Source organism: Podarcis bocagei (genome assembly GCF_964188305.1).
Source record: "Podarcis bocagei genome assembly, chromosome: 6".
Taxonomy (NCBI): Eukaryota; Metazoa; Chordata; class Lepidosauria; order Squamata; family Lacertidae; genus Podarcis; species Podarcis bocagei.
In genome coordinates this window covers 12,487,421-12,499,840 of record NC_138130.1, presented here as the reverse complement: position 1 = coordinate 12,499,840, position 12,420 = coordinate 12,487,421, and the positions used below count along the sequence as shown (strand labels likewise).

Here is a 12,420-nt window from a genome sequence, read left to right as displayed (position 1 = left end):
TCAAGATGTTTCCGCTTTATCAGCCTTGATCATCAAGATACAAACATTGTACACACTTAGCTTTGATAAAGATGTCTCCCAGATGCATGAGACAACCATTTAGGGCAGAACTATTTGTTCAACAAACGCTGCTTCTTCTGGGCAACAGAGGTCTGGCAAGTGGGGCTTCATCCCTTCCCTGACCATCACGTTTTCTCTAGAAATCTCCCTCCCTGTGACCCAAGGTCTGCTTAGCTTTAGCAAGGTGTCGCTGTTGTGTGTCTTCAGACCACACCCTGTACATAGGAGAAAAAGCTGTGAGCATGGAAGAGCTAAATCGCTCTCAACGTTGTGCTTTGCCTAGAAACAGCAGCCACTGGGATTTTTTTTAAAAAAAAATAAATAAATTCTGCCCTGAGTGAAATGCTGCTTTAGGATATACGAGTTAAAGGTAAAGGGACCACTGACCATTAGGTCCAGTCGTGACCAACTCTGGGTTGCGGCGCTCATCTCGCTTTACTGGCCGAGGGAGCCGGCGTACAGCTTCCAGGTCATGTGGCCAGCATGACTAAGCCGCTTCTGGCAAACCAGAGCAGCACACAGAAATGCCGTTTACCTTCCTGTTGGAGCGGTACCTATTTATCTACTTGCACTTTGATATGCTTTCGAACTGCTAGGTTGGCAGGAGCAGAGACTGAGCAACGAGAGCTCACCCCGTTGTGGGGATTTGAACCGCCAACCTTCTGATCGGCAAGTCCTAGGCTCTGTGGTTTAACCCACAGCGCCACCCGCGTCCCTATGTGAGTTACATATGTACAATTTTAAGAAAATATCCAGATACACAGCTGCACACCTGCACACACTGATGCCATTTACTGTTTTATTATGGAGGCACTGAAGAAAAATTGTTTACATGATGAGGTTTAAAGGGAAGGATTTACTGCGCAGTCTTTTACTGTATTTGAACCTCTTTTCACGTGTACTGGATATATGTCCTTTAAGAAATCACCCATCAGAACTACATAACCAGATCTTGTTAGGAGGGTGAAAAGAAAGCAGGCAAAAAAAATTAGCTACATAGTAAACAATTACACAGGAAATGAAGTTTCAGCAAGATTCTTTCCCTACCATTCTTCAATTATTATTATTTTTTTTTGGGGGGGGGGGACGGGATGAAAAGGCAAACTGGTTTTGCTATGAAATTTTTCAAACACGCACACACTGAAATACTTACTGACAAAATTGAAATTTAAAAGCAACAAATAACGTTTGGTAAGTAGCTACTTGTTGCCCCAATTATACATGTGTGTTTGCTACCCTAATGCTGCAACTGGATTAACCTTGATCCTTCCTTGTGAAGGGGGGGGGGGGACCTTGCCTGCTCATGCTAGCGAACTCATCATTAAGGACGAAGATAATTGCTCGTCTGGTTTCACTGCATGGTGAAACCAGGATGAAATGCGGAATGACTGGAGCCTAAGGCAGGATTGGGCAAATAAGGAAATCACTGGCCCCACTCCAGATAAATAATTTTAGCCAAGACTACGTCCTGCTTAAAAGTGCGTGCTTCTAAGATACACTTAACTTGGTTCAATTTTACTTACAGCACAATCCTGTCATGTTTACATGGAAAAGTCCCACTGTGTAGAATGAGGCCTCCTCTCATGCTTACGCTTACAGCCTTGGTCATAACTAATTTGGCAGGATGATGATGATGATTTTAATAAATTTATTTATTTGGTTTTTCAAATTACAATTTTATAATCACATATCCAACATAAAAACAAGATTCCAAATAATCTCCTGGGCTTCCCACCTCCCCTTTGTAGGTCCTGTTATTAATCATTTCATCCTGCATCTTTTATAATACAGTGGTGCCTCGCAAGACGAAATTAATCCGTTCCGCGAGTCTAGCGGTTTTTTCGTCTTGCGAAGCAACCCTAGCAGCGGCTTAGCGGATTAGCGCTATTAGCGGTTTAGCGGCTATTAAAGGCTTAGCGGCTTAGTGGCTAAAAGGCTATTAGCGGCTTAGCGGCTTAGAAAAAGGGGGGGGGAGCGAAAAAAATCGCAAGACTTGCAAGACTTTTTCGTTTTGCGAAGCAAGCCCATAGGGAAAATCGTCTTGCGAAGCAGCTCAAAAACGGAAAACCCTTTCGTCTAGCGGGTTTTCCGTCTTGCGAGGCATTCATCTTGCGGGGCACCACTGTAATCCAAATATTTTACATCTCCATTATATCCAAAATTCACCATTAAACTACAAGTGTTATCTAATTTGGCAGAATGAGAGCCCTCGCTGTCTGTCTCTAGACAGCAATGACAGCCCAGTGACACATCTGGTTTTATATGCTTAATTGTTATTTTTAAATCCTGCAAGACAGCCTGGGGGAGGGGGGTCAGGATCTGGACCATGGTGGTAGGATGAATTTTTATCCTTTGTCCTCAAACATGACAAACCACACACACACACACACACACACACACACACACACCCTCCCCAGAGTTATATGCACTGGGTGGCAGCTTCCCTCAAGGTCTGCCTCTTCTCATATGAACCACACCAGACCCTGTGATCATCATCTGAGGCCCTTCTTCATGGGCCTTCTCCACGAGACATCCAGAGGGTGGCAACATGAGAAAGGGCCTTTTCTGCAGTGGCTCCCTGTTTGTGGAATGCCCTCTCCAGGCACCTTCATTATACACCTTTAGACGCCAGGCAAAAACGTTCTTCTTTAACCAGGCCTTTGGTTGATCTTATTGACATCCAATACACTTTTAAAATGTATCGGGGAGGGAGTGGGATTATTGGGTTGTTTTTTGTTTTTATTACGTATTTTGTGTGTTTTTTTCATTGTGATTTTATGTTGTAACCGCCCTAAGACCCGTGGGTAAATGGTGGCATGCATACCAGTAAAGATTGCAAGAATGTATAAAACTGGGTCAAATGCATGTTGGAAATGCAAAGAGAAAGAAGGGACTTTTTACCATATGTGGTGGGAATGTAAAGAAATTAAAATTTTTGGGGAAATGATACATAATGAGTTGAAGAAAATGTTTAAATTAACATTTGTAAAAAAAACACAGAAGCATTTCTGTTAGGGATTGTAGGAAAAGACCTGCCAAGGAAAATAAAGAACTTATTTATGTATGCGACAACGGCGGCAAGAGTCTTAATAGCACAAGGATGGAAGAATGAGGAAATCCCAACAAAAGAACAGTGGCAAGACAAACTGATGGACTATGCGGAACTGGCAAAACTCACACACAAATTGCGAGACAAGGACAACTGTGGCTTTAAAGAAGAACTTTTTACAAATTACTTAAAAAAACAACAAAATGAACTGGACTCCTTGGCAGGTTTTGAATAAACATACACAAATTTATTATTGTTAACATTATAGATAGATAATTTAAAGATCTTTACAATTTTATAATATGAAGAATAACATATGTTGAAAAATCAGAGAGAGGAGCTGAGGGAAGTCTTGGGGGGAGGGAGGGTTTTTCTTGGGGAGGGGGAATGAAGATGATATGTTTTGATAATTTGTTATGTTGAAATTCTTAATAAAAATTATTTTTTTAAAAAAGGGTGGCACACAAATTAAAATAGTAATAATAATAATTCCCTCTCAAAGCGAAATGCCAACCACAGAGAAAGCACACTATGACATGCCAATGGGGGCTTACCTCCCACTGCAAATAGCAGCTTGTGGGGTGTGTGTGAGAATTGTCAGGATCACAGCACATTGACAGAGGGTTGAAAACCCCTCACTGTATTCCTATTTCTCCCTGCACCACCTCCCACCAACATCCACCCACCCCAGCTACTTAAGGCAGGAAAATTAGACCAAGCTATGCATTTCATATAATGTGATTTGGCCCACCCATGGGTACATCCAGTGAGGCAACTCATTCAAAGGCACCCACTGCAGCCTCAGCATAATGGTTCAATACAGCCTAGAAGCATTCGTTCATCCATATGTATCTGATAGTCTTTCTCTTTAAAATGATCTGCACTGGAAGTTTAATAATCTAGATACAGATAGGTAGCTGTGTTGGTCTGCCATAGTCAAAGTAAAAAAGTTCCTTCCAGTAGCACCTTAAAGACCAACTAAGTTAGTTCTTGGTATGAGCTTTCGTGTGCATGCACACTTCTTCAGATACACTGCTTCAGATACACTGCTTCAGATACACTTCAGATACACTTCAGTGTATCTGAAGAAGTGTGCATGCACACGAAAGCTCATACCAAGAACTAACTTAGTTGGTCTTTAAGGTGCTACTGGAAGGAATTTTTTTACTTTAATAATCTAGAGAAAAGAATAATAGAATCATAGAACTGTAAAGGGTAAAGGTAAAGGGACCCCTGACCATTAGGTCCAATCGCGGATGACTCTGGGGTTGCGGCGCTCATCTCGCTTTATTGGCCGAGGGAGCCGGCGTACAGCTTCCGGGTCATGTGGCCGGCATGACTAAGCTGCTTCTGGTGAACCAGAGCAGCACACGGAAACGCCGTTTACCTTCCCGCCAGAGCAGTACCTATTTATCTACTTGCACTGGTGTGCTTTCGAACTGCTAGGTTGGCAGGAGCACGGACCGAGCAACGGGAGCTCACCCCATCACAGGGATTCGAACCACCGACCTTCTGATCGGCAAGCGCTAGGCTCTGTGGTTTAGCCCACAGTGCTGTAGAGCTTGTCATCTAGTCTAGCCCCCTGCTAGACTAGATTTCAAAGGCTGATGATTAACTGATGATTAAATGCCAACAAGATTCAGGTAGCTATTTTGATTTTATTGTAGGGTCGCCATATTTCAAAAAGAACCAGGATATCACAAAGGTGTTTAAAAAAAAAAAAACCACGCCAGGACAAAGTGCCGCTTTTCAGACCCCCCCCCCCCGGTACATCAATTCCGCCTTTGAAATCCCACATATATGGCACATCCAAAGCTTTTTGCATACAATATTTCTAAACTACTTCTGCCACTTTATAAATGCAATTAAAATCAACACAGACAGAATAAATGTACAGTATAATGTAGATCTGTGTTTTCTTTTCAAATACAAAACTATGAAATAGGTTTTTCAGTAGTATCATTTTTATTACGGAACCTGTTGATGAAAAGCGTCCAGCAAAAGCATTAAAAAGACTGAAATATTACAGTCTTCTTACAAAAAGCCCCTATTTTATTAAAACAATACTTATTATATTACGCTATTGGGGTGCAAGTTGAAATTATTGTTCAGATGATTTTCCATTTCAATCTATTTTTATAGGTTGGCAAAATGGGAAATCTGAATTCATAAAATCTTCACAACTGTTATAAAATTATAACAGCACACATGTACTGCAACAGTAGATAAGGATAATTTTAATTACTATTTCTGACACAGATTGTTATATTAAAATTGCCTGTTTCATGAGAGGAAGTTAATAAGCCAGACCTGTAAATAACTGTAAATTACAGTCAGGGAAAGAAATAATATTGCATCAAAAGACTGGTGGCGAGTAATACAAGTTTCATAATATCATATCCAAAGAACCAATTAGAAGTTTAAGCAGCATTATTTTTTTTTTTCTGGCAGATGGTTATCTCAGAAACAACCTGTAAACAGAATTCGGTTAAAATCAACAGGACTGAGGTTCATTTCGGTAGTTAAAGCAACCATGGTTTGGTGATTGACAGCATCCCTGTAAGCTCTCCCATTTCCTGCTTATGAGCTGGTTCTTTCCACCAATTCCTGGTTTTCACAAACCACAGTTTGCTGCGATACCCAGACTGATTGCAAGCTGCAATCAGTGCCTTGCCTCCGAGACCTGACTTGAAACCACAGTTTGAAGTGGAATTGCAAACCATTATCTTCAGGCAAGGCATTAATCACAGCTCGCCAATTTGGTGATGTACCGAACCATGATTTGGAGTGCATGCTGGAACTGAGCCACCCGCACTCAAGAACTTGCAAGCTTTCAAACTTATATTCCAAGGAAACGTAGCAAGTTCTAGATAAGACGGTAAGTAAATGATGGATCCCCTGAAATGATGCTTCCCTGAAAGAAAACTTATCCATCTTTGCAGCCATGGGAGAGTTTTGTGGGGTAGGGCTGATGCCTTCCCCCTACCGTCGCACTTTTCTGGTTGCCACCTGCTTAATTTCAGAAGAAAAAGAAGAAGAAGAAGAAGAGTTTGGATTTGATATCCCGCCTTTCACTCCCTTTAAGGAGTCTCAAAGTGGCTCACATTCTCCTTTCCCTTCCTCCCCCACAACAAACACTCTGTGAGGTGAGTGGGGCTGAGAGACTTCAAGGAAGTGTGACTGGCCCAAGGTCACCCAGCAGCTGCATGTGGAGGAGTGGAGACGCGAATCCGGTTCCCCAGATTACGAGACTACCGCTCTTAACCACTACACCACACTGGCTCTCAATTTCAGAAGCGGTCTCGTATGGCAGTGGCTGAAAATGGGCATGCTGAAATGGAAGCACATAGCCAAACCCCAAAAGATCAAAGCCAGCATTTGAATTGTGCCTGGAAACAAACTGGGAGCCAGTGCAGGTATCTGGTGCTAACCTTTAAAGCCCTAAACGGCCTCGGCCCAGTATACCTGAAGCAGCGTCTCCACCCTCATCGTTCAGCCCGGACACTGAGGTCCAGCTCCGAGGGCCTTCTGGCGGTTCCCTCACTGTGAGAAGTGAGGTTACAGGGAACCAGGCATAGGGCCTTCTTAGTAGTGGCACCTGCCCTGTGGAACACGCTCCCATCAGATGTCAAGGAAATAAACAACTGTCTGACTTTTAGAAGACATCTGAAAGCAACCATGTTTAGGGAAGTTTTTAATGTTTTATGTTTTATCATGTTTTTAGTATTCTGTTGGGAGTTGCCCTGAGTGGCTGGGGAAACCCAGCCAGATGGGAAGGGTATAAATATATTATTATTATTATTATTATTATTATTATTATTATTATTATTATTATTATTAGCATTAAAAAGATGTGTCACAAGCACCAGTTAAAACCTGACTTTAGCATTTTGAAGCAATAATGTTTAGGAACAATATTCAAAGGTAGCCCCATGTACATTAAACCATAATAACCTAACACAGAGGAGAGGGCTATTTCTATGTAAGAGGGGCCTCAGCTGGGATGCCAGCCTAAGCTGGTAAAAGGCACTGCATACCACAAAAGTCATTTAGGTATCCAGAGAAAGAACTGAATTCAACAGGGCAACTGAACTACTCATCACCCTCATTAAGCCATTACTGACGCTGGACATCTGCTCTGCACCACCCAAATTAAGAGACATGGGTGCTGTGCATCCTTGGCAAACTGGCGGCAGTCCAAATTTTCACTGGAGACTTTAAAAAATCCTCCTTTGTGTGCCTCCTCCTCAAGAGGTCCGGAGGGTGGCAACACAGGAGAAGGGCCTTTCCTGCAGTGGCTCCCCGTCTGTGGAATGCTCTCCCCAGGGAAGTTCGCCTGGTGCCTTCATTATGCACCTTCCTTTTTAACCAGGCCTTTGGTTGATCTGATTGACATTCTATGCCCTTTTAAAATGTGGCTCTTTTGGGGGGTGTTATTGGGTTGTTGTTTTTATTTTGATTATATATATTGCGGTTTAATGTCAATCTTTTCTGTGAACCACCCTGAGACCTCTGAGTATATAAATTCTAATAATAATAATAATATACAGACACAACACCCCTGTGCTGATATGATGTTTCGCCATTACTCAGCCATAGTTCAGGGCCCAGCTGATGGGAGCCAAAGCTAAGGCATTCTTCACGGTGCCACTCATACCGTGGAATGCCTTGCCAAGCCAAGTGTTATCTGGTAGAGTTTTAGGCAGCTGGGCAAATACAGTGGTGCCCCGCAAGACGAATGCCTCACAAGACGAAAAACTCGCTAGATGAAAGGGTTTTTCGGTTTTGCATTGCTTCGCTAGACGAATTTCCCTATGGGCTTGCTTCGCAAGACGAAAACGTCTTGCGCTTTTTTCTTAAAGCCGCTTGAAGAGGCGCAGTTGCGACGGACCATGCTTCGCAAGACGAAAAACATCGCAAGACGAAAAGACTCGCGGAACGAATTATTTTCGTCTTGCAAGGCACCACTGTATGTGCTTGCTCGAAAAGAGCTGGTTATTTTTATGTCTGCTCTTTGGCTGTGTTGAAATCATTACTGTGTGTTTTTGTGTGTTTTATTATTCAGCTTAACCGAAGAATTCGTTTACATGTGAAATATTGTTTTAATACTTGCCTTGACTTGCTAACTCCCTTGAGTTCTTGAAAAAATAAAACGGGCAAGATGTAAGCTTTAAATATAAATAAAAACGTAAATAAAAATTAAGAGACCGGGAGTGCCTGCTGACTGCTTCCCTGCCCTGGCCTTTCTGCAACATCTCCCTCCCTGCTTTCCCAGAAATACTTAGGGTTTTGTGAACCAGCCCAAACCACTGGTTTCACACCGAAGGACAGTTAACACCAGCAACTCTACAGCAAAGAGACAAAGAGAATTTGATCAAGAGAGAGTATGGACAGAGTGTTTGAGGATGAAGAATCACTTTGTGCAGTTGCTTCCAACACACCTGATATTGTATTAATTAATAAAAGATTGCACAATTTAGCCTCGTCCGCAGTTTTCAAATCCAAACATGCACAGTTACTTCCTTTTATAAACTCCTAAGAATTTGGGGGTGGGGAGGGGGGGAGTCTCTTTTCACCTGCAAAGTAATTGTACCCACCAATCTTTAGACACTTGACTCTCCCCAGGGATTTTAGACTAAACCTTTACTTACAACTGGAAAGATAGAAGTCAAAACACTTCTTATTTTGTCAAACTAATTGTACACTCATAACAAGAAGCCCGTGTGTCAACAATATATATAACAGCAAGTATCTCAAAGGGTAGAAAGCAGACTTAGCTTCGGAGAATATCTCTGAGCTCTTAAATGTATTTCCCCCCCAGTATTTTACAATGCAACTCCCACCTGAAATAGCCTGGAAAAGGTCTTTCAAAACCCTGCAGCCTTTGAATGAACTGATCACCGTCCATTTTCAGGAGAAAAGAACATTGTGCAAGCACAAAGGCAGAAGAATTTAAGTCCATGTAAAGTCCTTTTTAGATACAAAAAGGTCACCAACTTCACTCAGAAGCGCTACTGTGCATTAATGAAGCCTTCAGTGTTCAGAAACAAAAAGGGAGGCTGCATTAGGCTGCAATCCAATTGTGTGTATTTGCTAGTAATAGCATACCTGCCTCTTTCTGTGCTTTCCATTCTCTGAACAGAGGGGGAAAGGAGGATAAGCCAAAGGGGGCTTTTAGAGGGCCATTCTACGCACTAAATTTTTTACCGGAGTGCATTAAAAAAACAAGAAAAACTCTCAGCAAAAAACCCTCTTTATATAAAAGGTAATTACTGCGCATGGCTCCCAGCACTGAGTTTGTGACACTGTCATGAATTAAAAAAGCACACATGAGCAACAAAATGTTGAGGCAGGAAAGGAGCAACCCAGCTTTCCATTTTACTAGGGAGACTATAGCTATGAATCCACCCCAAATTAGGTCATTTTCTTTGGGCTTGTTGTGGTTGTGCATCGTAAACAGAAACATGCCTCCCACCAAGTAATCATAAATGTCATGAGCCTTACTTGTGGGAAAACACATTCTGACCCCAGAATCCTGCTCTTCCCAGTCCTTCTTTTACCTATAGCTCTTAGCACACAGGTAGTGGGTCTTCCTCCCCCCTATCCTACCAGTCACTATTTTGCCTCCCAATTTCTTCACCTCTCCCAAGTCCCTCTCCCTTGTCCGGAAACGGATTTCTAAAATGAAGTCACACTTTGAGGATGGAGTCCCCGCGTTCACCCATCCCAGATGCTTGGTGTTTGGAGTTTTATTTGGAAGGAAAAGGTGTTGAAGGAAAATTACCATTCTTCCTTCAGGCTATATCAGAAGACTCTGAACCAGAAGAATCTTTATTTGCATCAACCACTAGCCAAAGCAATGCAATGCAATGCAATAAAGTAAAATAAAATAAAATGTACCAAAGGTACAAAATAAAAGCTTAATACAGTGGTGCCTCGCAAGACGAAAAGAATCCGTTCTGTGATTCTCTTCGTCTAGCGGTTTTTTCATCTTGCGAAGCAAGCCCATTGACGGATCAGCGCTATTAGCGGCTTTTAGCGGCTTATCTGCTGATCGGATCAGCTGATAAGCGGCTTAGCGGCTTAGAAAAAGGGGGGAGGGGAAAAAACCCGCAGGAACTCGCAAGGCATTGTTGTCTTGCGAAGCAAGCCCATAGGAAATTCGTTTTGCGAAGCACCTCCAAAATGGAAAACTCTTTCGTCTAGCAAGTTTTCCGTCTTGCGAGGCATTCGTCTTGCGGGGCACCACTGTACACCATAGCAACAGCAAAGCCAAAAAGGGCTCAGTTGTCATACGCTTCAATTCCTGAGTGCCCAAAACCCGGAAGTAAATGCTTCCATTTTTGAACGTTGTTCAGAACCCAAACATGCGACACGGCTTCCGCTGAGTGCAAGAAGCTCTTGCAACTAATGGGAAGCCGTGCCTCGGTTTTTGCTGAAATGGTTAAAATTACACAAACCACATGGAGATCAATTTTACACAACAGGAGCCTTCCAGACATACTAGCCATTGATTGTTCTGATGTTTCTTGGAGCGAAATTGCAGCGGTACGTCCCCCTGTGGCATGTCACTGTTGTTTTGATGGTGATTGTGCTTTTTCTGTCAGCACCAATGATGGGATGTGTTTGGACTGAGCAAGGTTCTGTGTTTGTACCCACACCACTTCTATTCTCTTTTCCACTAACCAAGCACATATCTTAGTAATGAGCAAATGTACACGGTATCAAAAGCCCTTTCAGGTTACAATTATCATTTTGGTATTTAACACCTGGTTCCGGAATTCTGTTTAGACAACAGGAACTTTCTAAGAATCCCAAGCCAGAATTAAGATTGCTGGAAGAAATATCAACAACCTCAGATATGTAGATGACACAACCTTGATGGCAGAAAGTGAGGAGGAATTAAAGAACCACTTAATGAGGCTGAAAGAGGAGAGCGCAAAATAAAAAAAAAACTAAGATCATGGCCCATCATCTCCTGGCAAATAGAAGAGGAAGAAATGGAGGCAGTGAGAGATTTTACTTTCTTGGGCTCCATGATCACTGTAGATGGTGACAGCAGCCATGAAATTAAAAGACGTCTGCTTCTTGGGAGAAAAGCAATGACAAACCTAGACAGCATCTTAAAAAGCAGAGACATGACCTTGCCAACAAAGGTCCGTATAGTTAAAGCCATGGTTTTCCCAGTAGTGATGTATGGAAGTGAGAGCTGGGCCATAAAGAAGGCTGATCGCCGAAGAATTGATGCTTTTGAATTATGGTGCTGGAGGAGACTCTTGAGAATCCCATGGACTGCAAGAAGATCAAACCTATCCATTCTGAAGGAAATCAGCCCTGAGTGCTCACTGGAAGGACAGATCCTGAAGCTGAGGCTCCAATACTTTGGCCACCTGATGAGAAGAGAAGGCTCCCTGGAAAAGACCCTGATGTCAGCACCAATGACATCACCAATGACAAGGAGAAGGGGACAACAGAGGATGAGATGGTTGGACAGTGTTCTCGAAGCTACTAACATGAGTTTGACCAAACTGCGGGAGGCAGTGGAAGACAGGAGTGCCTGGCGTGCTCTGGTCCATGGGGTCACGAAGAGTCGGACATGACTAAACGACTAAAGAACAACAGCAACCTCCCATCAAAAGAGGTTGACTAGGGGTAGCGAAAATGTACAGGACTAGTTCAAATATTTGTTGCAGAAAGAAGGCACCTTTTACCATATGTGGTGGAACTGTAAAGTGATAAATGGATTTTGGGAAATGATATGAGTTGGGGGAAAAATTTAAAATAGCCTTTGTTAAAAAACCAGAAGGCTTTTTGTTAGGAATTGCAGCTGCAGAGATTCCAAAAGAACCGAAAAGGCTATTTATGCACACTACAACAACTGCAAGGATGTTGCTCGCTCAGAGTTGGAAAGATGATAAGATACCTATGAGGGCAGACTGGCAGATGAAACTATTGGACTATGCAGAGATGGCAAGACTAACTGGGAAAATCAGAAATCATGAAATCAAAACTTGAACAGAGAACGGGACAAATATAGATAGCATCTGAAAGACCACTGTAAACACTTGAACTCTTTGGCAGGTTTTAAATAACTCTTGGAATGAGACATAGACTCTGGATATAATGGAGGACTGCAAATTGGATGTACCTATAATATGCAGTTGGAAAAGTTTTTAAATGAACCCACGGAGGGGAGAAGGGAAGTCATAGATTCAAAAGAATCATGTGTAAATCTTTAATATTTGCAAGACTATTTTTCTGTGGATGAATTTGCAAAACCAAAAAAAAGAAAGAAAAGTTGATCAGGAGGT

The 12,420-nt window shown here is 42.4% G+C and overlaps 1 protein-coding gene across 2 annotated transcripts in view; it reads right to left on the bottom strand.

Moving 5' to 3' along the window:
- Positions 1-12,420, bottom strand: part of ABCC4 (ATP binding cassette subfamily C member 4 (PEL blood group)) — a 160,152-nt gene that overhangs the window by 30,474 nt on the left and 117,258 nt on the right. The gene's annotated exons all lie outside the window — the stretch shown is intronic.